This window comes from Eptatretus burgeri, chromosome 1, assembly GCF_056783735.1.
Source record: "Eptatretus burgeri isolate ZD-2024b chromosome 1, Ebu_testis_v1, whole genome shotgun sequence".
NCBI lineage: Eukaryota > Metazoa > Chordata > Myxini > Myxiniformes > Myxinidae > Eptatretus > Eptatretus burgeri.
Genome location: NC_140961.1, coordinates 26868592 through 26877374, shown reverse-complemented (window position 1 = coordinate 26877374; position 8783 = coordinate 26868592). Strand labels below are relative to the sequence as shown.

The 8783-nt window shown below is 41.2% G+C and overlaps 1 long non-coding RNA gene across 1 annotated transcript; it reads right to left on the bottom strand.

The window, feature by feature from the left end:
- Window positions 1–5810: 5810 nt before the first annotated feature.
- Window positions 5811–8747, bottom strand: LOC147034078 (uncharacterized). The gene is made up of 4 exons (XR_015056766.1): window positions 8490–8747; window positions 7970–8097; window positions 7548–7638; window positions 5811–6809 (listed from the first exon to the last, which is right to left on the bottom strand). It is a non-coding gene; the product is annotated as an uncharacterized LOC147034078 (long non-coding RNA).
- Window positions 8748–8783: the final 36 nt, after the last annotated feature.

The window sequence follows — 8783 nt, the reverse complement described above, 5'->3', positions numbered from 1 at the left end:
AGCTAAAAGTTGATAGTAAAAACATTTCAATGGGGTGATTATTAAGGGTTCCAGGGTCCAAAACGTCATGTGACCCTTAAAACCCCTAAATTTAGGCTACTGCTTAGTTTAAACCCCAGAATAAATATTAATATTCAATATAGATCTTTAAAACAAATATTCTTTTAAAGTAGACATATGGGCAGTTTTCTGAAAAAAACTCCCATTACTCAGTCTTAAAAGGGGTATGAATTAAAGAGGGTCAATGTTGGGCCCTTTTTCCCGAAAAATCGGAATTTTGGGTTTGTCAACTTTATTTTCAGCAGTGATCACATGGATACCACAGTTAATATAGTTTGCATATTTGGGCCCTATGAGATGAAGATGTAAGTGGATACAAGGACGGGGGGGAAAGGGAGGAATTTGGACCCCTTGAATCCTAAATTACTTAATTTTAGTCATATGCCTTGATAGGATCTGACAAGTACCTACATGTATTGTGAAATTAGTGCATTATGTCAATGCGGACTAATTAACTATGATTCAAATGATTGGATAGTAGAACTAAAGGGTCCAGCAGCACACTACATGTACAGTACCTGTGGTAAAATGTTAGGCATTTGTAGGTAGGCGTACTGGCCGACATGAATGTGTAAGAAGTACTACTACATGAATAACCACGGAGGTATACCTCCATGGAATAACTAGCTGCTGTCCTCATCCACATGGTTGTTTGAGTTGTGACACACTCCACCACAGAAACAGCTTGCAATACAAGGCATAGCATGAGCAGCACATCCACATCGACCTGTGCAACCACCTCGGCATTGACATGTAACGAGTTGCAGACATTTCTCTGGTACAGAATCCAGTGTCGTTAGGATTGGCTTTAATGTGTTCCCTTCCTTTTTCCAGCCTATAGTTATTGTATCGGGGAGCACTTGTTTGGGTTCAAGTGCTTGCCTCGAGACACAGCTTTGATAATTTGCTCTTTCAACATGATGTTTAAGGGCATCATTAGTAGGAAGGAGGGATTCAAGTGACTTTCTTCCCTTGACGAATAAGTGGTGTCTCACTTTATTGATATGTTCCATGTTGTCATTCCCTGTATACAAAATGCACACGAACTTTTCAATTTCACCAAATGTCATTTCAGAAAGTTCGTGCTCTCTCAAGCCACTAAGCAAAGATGGGTGTTGCAGGAAGACCTTCCAGGCACTCTTTTTACCTCTCCCTGAGAACTGGCTCGTGGAATCGCACCCTGTGAGGGCATGGGATGGAATCAGGTTCTGCTTCACTTCTGATGGAATAGCTATCAAGTGAACTGGAATGTTTTTTAGTGTTCCTGCTCTCATTCAAATTTCTGAAGTGGATCCTGGCAACAATTCTGTGGCCATCACCAAAACGTCTGTGTCCTTGCAGTTTATAATTTTTTCAAATCCTTGTTCTAAAGCATCTTTCGCATGGAGCGGAAGACGAGTGTCCGCTTCTTCATGGTTTGCACGTAAATGGGATATGTCCCTCTCGCTAGTGGTGAATGTCTTGGCTGTGCCTGAATGGGTTGGAGGGAAGAGGGGTCGCAGCTGAAATGCTAATCCTATCCAGGTTCCTCCTGATTACTCCAATGCAGGGCTGGTGGTGGTCGTATGGCAGCTCAGCTGCTGGGGTAGCTATCATTTCTTGAAGCGCCTCTGTGTCGCTGATGCAGTGCCCCTCTACCAGTTACCAGTACACACACTGGAACTGGCACTCATTTCGCCGACCTCGGAAGGATGACAGGCTGAGTCAACCCCCTGGTGTATTAATTCAGCAGCCAACGGGGCTTGAACTCAGGACCCTAGGACCCCAAGCAACCACCCTAACCACTGAGCCAACACCAGGCTAATGCAGAGCTGTACCTATTTGGTCTTCCATTTTATTATCCCGCCCCCCGGAGGGAGGGAACGGGATATTGTAATTGTCCGGTTTGTTTGTCTGTCTGTTAGCAACTTTACGGCAAAACAGCTTTAGCAAACACTATCAAACTTAATCCACAGGTGGGCAATGAACCTTGGACGACCCCATTAACTTTTGGGTGCAATTGGATCAAAGGTCAAGGTCACGAAAAGATCAAAATCGTTTTTCGCTCATAACTTCATAAAAAATGATCTGATTTACTTCAAACTAAGCTTATAGTGAACCTTATTATATTTGTCACTTATAATCCTACCCATTCCAATAATGAAAAATGCATATTTGTGAAGATCGGTAGGGTCCGAAGTTTTGGGGGACATGGTCATCGGTCAAAATTACAAATTTTCCATTAAAACTAAAACAGGTTACGAAAATACAACTTTACAGGAAAACGGCTGGCTCAAACACTGTCAAATTGTATCCACAGGTGGGTAATGAAACTCGGACGACCCCATTAACTTTTGGGTCAAATAAGGTCAGGTCACGAAAAGGTCAAAATCATTTTACGGTCATAATTTCGTCAAAAATTGTTTAATTGACTTCAAACTAAGACTAAAATATTCCTTATAATCAACATTCCGGTTAAGGATGTATCAAATTTAAATTTGATCCCCAAAATAACTTTATGCCTTAAATGGGCAGGATTTGTTGTGCCTGGCACCACTTGTTTGAATTGAATTCATTTTAATCCCATTATAAATTCAGTTTAATAATAACAAAAAATGTCATGGGTTCGGGTCAGGTGTCCAATCAAAGCGAGACGTCTTCGTACCCAGTCACCACTGCCAGCAGTTATAAAGTGGTAGTTCTAATAATGTCTCTCATTAATTAAATAACACACCAGCACACAAACACCACAGAAAACAAGTCCTGGTGAGGGTCTGCAATTGCCGATTGCTCTTTTTCTTCTTTACAATTGTTATAAGTGGACACTTATCCAAACAAGATCTTCTCGGTTTGTATTGTTATTTTAATTTTTTTTAATTTGTCGAATTTGTTTTTTACTTGGAAGTTGTGGGTTACGATGTGTAAATAAAGGTGAAAAAAGTCTGATTTAATGCTATTTAATTCCAGGCCATAAAGCAACAAAAGCTGTAAATCTTGAAAGGGGGTGGAGATTTTATTTTGGAACTGTAAATACATATTTTATAGAATTCCCCTGGGCAACACAGATATGACAAGTTCTATGAGATGAAGACTTTAAATTATGTTAATGGTCATTTAAATATGTTTATTTTCATTCAATATTCTTCAATTGAACAAACAAAGGAAATGCTTTCATTCCCATTATCGAATTCATTGTCATTTATAACTTCCCCTGGCAATGGATACGATTTATCAGAATCAAATTCCTAATGTTTTTCTGTCATTAAGTCATTTAAGTAACTCCAGAAAAAATACTGGAAAGGCACTTGGTGGAGCCCATACATCAGAATAGTTTATGTTTTGTGTCCCACTGAGATACCAGATGGGGATCTGGACCTTGAACGGGAGTCGGTGTATGAATTTAATCTTCTTGTAAAACCTCACTGGAGAGCCGTGTCTGGTTTCGGTTATTTCGTGATTTGTTACTGGCCGATGTCATTTGCCTTCAAGTCACAATTTCAAACCGATCTTCACCAAATGGTAGAGTGAGTCGTAAACAAGAAGCCCATTGTTTTTGCGATCTATAGGTCAACATGGACCAAATTTCAAAAATCCTCAATTCTCTTCTGCTTGTCTTGAAATTTGAAATCACAGAATTCAAGCACCAATGATTTGAGGTCAAAACTTTGGCTGTTATTTCTAAAAAGAGAGAGCGGGGAGGAAGGGCTGATAGAGGAGAGGGGTGAGAGACAGGAGGGGGGGGCAGGGAGGGATGTTAGAGAAGAGGGGTGAGAGACAGGAGGGAGTGAGGAGTGGGGGGAGGAGCTCGGAAGTTGGGGAAGTGCAACGCCTCACCAAACGGCACAACACACTCTGGGAGGGAGGTGGGAGCAAGGAGAATGCTTTGGGAGGAGGTAAGCATGAGGGGAGGGGTGGGGAAGGCAGCACGAGGGGAGGGGAAGCGAAAGTCAATAAAACATGCACAAACAGCAACATTTTCTATTTAACCACCAGTTTCCATTTAAAACTCATGCCATCCACCTGACAAATTTTAAACTACACTGTCAGTCCTTAATGGAGAGGGAGGGTTTGGGGGAAGAGGGGTGGGAGCAAAACAGATGACAGAGGATGTACTCCAGCAGATATGACGTCCAGTTTAATGTCCATCTAAGAGTCGGCACACTGGCGTCAGGAAGGGCATCCAGCCGTAAAAAAAAAACATTGCCACAAGAAAGGGCACCATGATTGGAGCCTGCAAAAAGCTGACCCCTGCTCAGGGAAAAGGTTTTCAAATGGTGTGATGATGATGATGATGAGAGACGGCACACACATTGATGAATCACCCTGCCTGTGAAACACCGGGATAACAGATGGGTCGGGATTCAAACCCAGGCAAAACAACTTAGAGTTTGAGCGAGCCTGTGGACCTCTCGGCTATCCTACCGTGATGTGGCAATTTATTGCTTTGCTATTCTAACAACAAAACATTTTTAACTCGTTGTAATCGTCAAATTTATTTTGCCTTCTGAACTCCGGAGATGTTACGAGCACTCCACTCAAGCAAGCATTCCAACAAAATGGTTGAAGAAACTTTTAAAAACAAAACATTTTAATTTTCTACATGTTTCAATCGATGCCGAAATGACTTGTCGTGGAATGAAAGAAGATCGTACAAAAAGGGGAATCGTGATGTAAAATAAAATTGCACATTTTCAGCGAGTGAACCACCGCACGATCAAATGCAGGCGAGTGGGCCCTGAACTTTGTTCAAGTCGATCGATATATTCAGTGACAGTGCGAGTATTGCAGAGTGCTCGCCACATGGTTTAAGCACTCAAGCAAGCATTCCAACGAAACGGTTAAGGAATGGCTGGCTTGGCAAGCCATTGCCGATTGGTTATATAAACACCATGCACACATTGACGCCCGGAATGTCAAGCGATGTACAAATTGGACATGTGAACACTTGTTAGCAGTCGGAACTCCTGCTGAAGTCAATAAAGAAGTTTAAATTTTGAAATTCGGCGAAGATTTTGACATTCTCGAGGTTATGGAATGTGCGGAAATTAAATAAAGCCACGGAGGTATGAGAATTAACTCAGCATTCTATGACAGAAGTGAGGAAAGTGGGTGAGGAACTTTATCATTAAGAAACCGTTGTGGCCTGTTTCAAGTCAAGGAATTGTTGAGGACAAAAGTAAATGATGCCTTCAGACTCTGGAGGGCTGAACAAGATGGCATGCCACCATCTTGGGAAGGCTCATTTTGTTTTTTTGTGATCAGAACGCCCTAAATTATCTTCAAAAGGGGTGTTTGAATTAACTCCAACCCCCAGATTTCATTCATGCACCACCTTGGAGTGCCTTGAATATGCATACAAAGTTTGTGGCTGCCATGTTTCATGGTTTTGGAGTTATGGAGGAGACGGACGATCGGACACACAGACATTGATCATTACAGATTTTATTTTAGTTTGTTCACAGGGATTGGCCCAACACAAGCTTAATCACTGTTGTCTGGGACATTCACAAATGCATCAAAGCAGTTTTATTGAAAACAAATGCCGAATATTGAAAGTCCATCAACCAAGGAGAAAGGAAATTATTGTAATGAGCTTTCAGGGGAAAGTAAAAATGAACAAAAGATTTTTCTTCATTCATCACGTTTGGTGGAAAGATGAATGCTGGAGAATCTCCTGAACAAGTTTTTCTTCCATTTTGTCTCTTGAGAGGGAATGAGAAAAATCTCTCTCAGAAGACAGTTTCCTGCAGGATTCACAATGTCAAATGAGTACAAGTCTATTACTGTTTCAATCAAAGAATGGAAATTAGTGATTATTTTTTGATACATTTTCATTTCATACCATAACCTTTCAAATTTAGTTTTACAAAACTTTACAATCAATACACTTTCCCAGTTGATCCATTTGGCATTAATCAATGATGATGGAAATGGGTTCATGCTAACTCACTTTTCTACTTTGATACCAAGAGGGCGTTTGAACCACAATGATACTTGGACCCGATGTTGGCCTTTCAGTCAGTGAAGGATATCAGGAGCAGGTTACTGCAATTAAATGGACACATTTGCCACGTTTTCCTCCCTTTCCAACCATTTGATTTGCTGATAAAACATCATGAAGGCTTCCAAATATAATTGTTATCTCTGACAACAAAGGTTGGAGGAGGTTGTGTGTTCACCCCCATTTGTCTGTTTAGCTGTTTGTTTACCCATGAACAGGATATCTCAAAAGGTTGTGGATGGATTTGAATGAAGTGAATAGATTTTGGTGAAGATCTGGATCCGATAATTGTTGAATTTTAAAAGTGATTTTTCACCATTGACTGATAGATTTAAAACGATCCACAGCATATCATCTCAAAAAGTTGGGAACAGACTTGGACAAAATCTGGGAGAAGAGTTGGTTCAATGACAAGAACAAGACTTGGATTTTGGAGGTCCGGATCCAGATCCGTGATACAAAAATAGTGGGATAAGAAATGTAAACTATTTAGCCTGGTGGAGGAATGCACTCGACCGAGTTCCGTTCTATTTTTGAACACAAACAAAGTCCCCATATTTCAGCCCGAAGTCGATGTGATACAATATTGTTGTGTTGGTCACCGGCCTTGGTCCTGAACCGAAGTTCAACTCCCATTCTGGTCGACAGGGGTGAAGCCACACCACGGGTCCATTCATGACTGAGTCTCGTGGGCTTCCAAACAATGGACACGACTGCCAACCGAGTTTGATGTTCCAAGAAAGGGTCTCGGTCCAACGTACCGTGTTCCCTTTGCAATGGGAAACTGAAGCGGATCAGGAGTCATGCTTCACACCACACTCCAAATCTGATTGGTTTGTACTGAGCGAGATCTGGCGTGTGATACTTTACAATTTCAAAAGCATGACCCACTGATGCCGATTGTTCCTCTTATTGGCACACAACCACAAAGAACCACGCACACAAATAAAAGTGACCAGGTGAGTACATTTGTTTTGAAGTTGTGTGATTCAAAAGCACAAAAATCAAAAATAATCTCCTCTTACCCATGCACATCCCGAAACAGAACAAGCGAACACACGGAAAGTCTTCAAATATCTCACTTTGGGCCCTCAAACAATCAACAGTCATGGACATTTAGGGTGTTCTAAAAAGACCCGGACAACTTTGGTTGTTCACTGATTTCGAAGCACAAATTATATGACACCCTTTGGTTTATAGGAAACAGAAACCATCTTCAAAGGCTGTTGGATCCCCAGAAAGAACAGTGGATGGATTTGTTGAAAAGAACATTAACCGAAGATCACACCAGAACAGTGGGAGGAGAAATGACGTGGGTTGGGAGACACATCCATCGATTACCGACATAACGCATATCTATCCCAACACAGTACGTGATTCTGATGCTCACATGTACAAGATAAAACCAGGAGTTATGGTAAGGAATTAACATACATTTCATCATGAAACTTTCCATGAGAGAAATCAAACAAATAAAATTAATAATTCTGAAAACAAATGACTGTACCTTCTCATGCAGTCTCTCACTATTCCTTCATTGAGGACTTGAGAAAATAGCCTTCACCTTGGAGTTTTGCATTTTCAGAAATGCATTCATTCTGTGGGAGGTGAACACAATTGGAATATAAACAAAAGCTGCAGAGATCCACGGTCTCGCCTGCATTGCTGAGCCATATGCAACTTTGAGCCAATGTGTGCTCAGGTGGTGGTCAAGGAAAGTTAATATCGGTCAAATTATCACTCAACAGGAGGTCGAGTCCTCAGATCCATTGCCTCACTTTTGTCCCAGTTCGTGCCCTCTCATTTGTCCATCCTCCCCCACCTGACCAGGTAGCACACATTCCAATATAATCCCATATCTAATTACCATCCCCAATTCTAAGTTCTTCATTCCTTTCCACCTCTATTCTCTCGTATTGGTTCTCATACCCCTCCCTCCAGCCCTTAAAAATTGCTCCCTATCGATTCCTCATGCTTTCTTCCAAACCAGGTATGTTCTCCAGTCTTGCAGGTTCATGTAAGATGTCTTGGTCTCCCTGTTGATGTCCTCAGCCATTCTGTGAAAAACCACGATAACGTTGAATCGCTGAATCAAGGTTTAATAACTTTATAAACAATTTGACATTATTCTTTGCAGCATTAAAACCATCGACTCTCCATGAACATTTTTGGCATGACAAAAGTTTCTGCCAGGTTTCCTCGAACCTCAGCACTCACAATCATCTTCTGAGTGAGTGGAGTCGAGTAAAGAGTTGTGGGTGTGGAGTTCTCCTCATGTTTGGTTATTAGGAATGAATAACTTCACATTCCCAGTTATTCGACACAAATGCAAAATGGACATCTCCATTTTCCACAGCTCATCTCCAACAATAAACAACAGGATTAAAAAAAAAGAAGTGAACAACCAGACAAGACAGACAATTAACTTCTTCCACCTCTCCCCTCTTACCACCTTCACAAACCAATAACTCCTCGAGGAAGAGTTGTTTTCCCTCATCAGTTCGGAGCAAGTGTCACATGATGGCTTTTCATCAGAAACGTTTCTTGTGTTTTCTCCAATGAGTATCGAAATCAAAGGCTGCTCCACACAGGAACCGACAACATATCAACAGGGTTAATCAAACACCCTTAATGTCACTGAATAATTATAATTCAAGATGTAACCACTGCAGGTGCACCATTGATAAGTTTGTTATTTGAACTAGCAGAGTACCTGCCCTACAGGTGATCTTGTGCCAAGCAA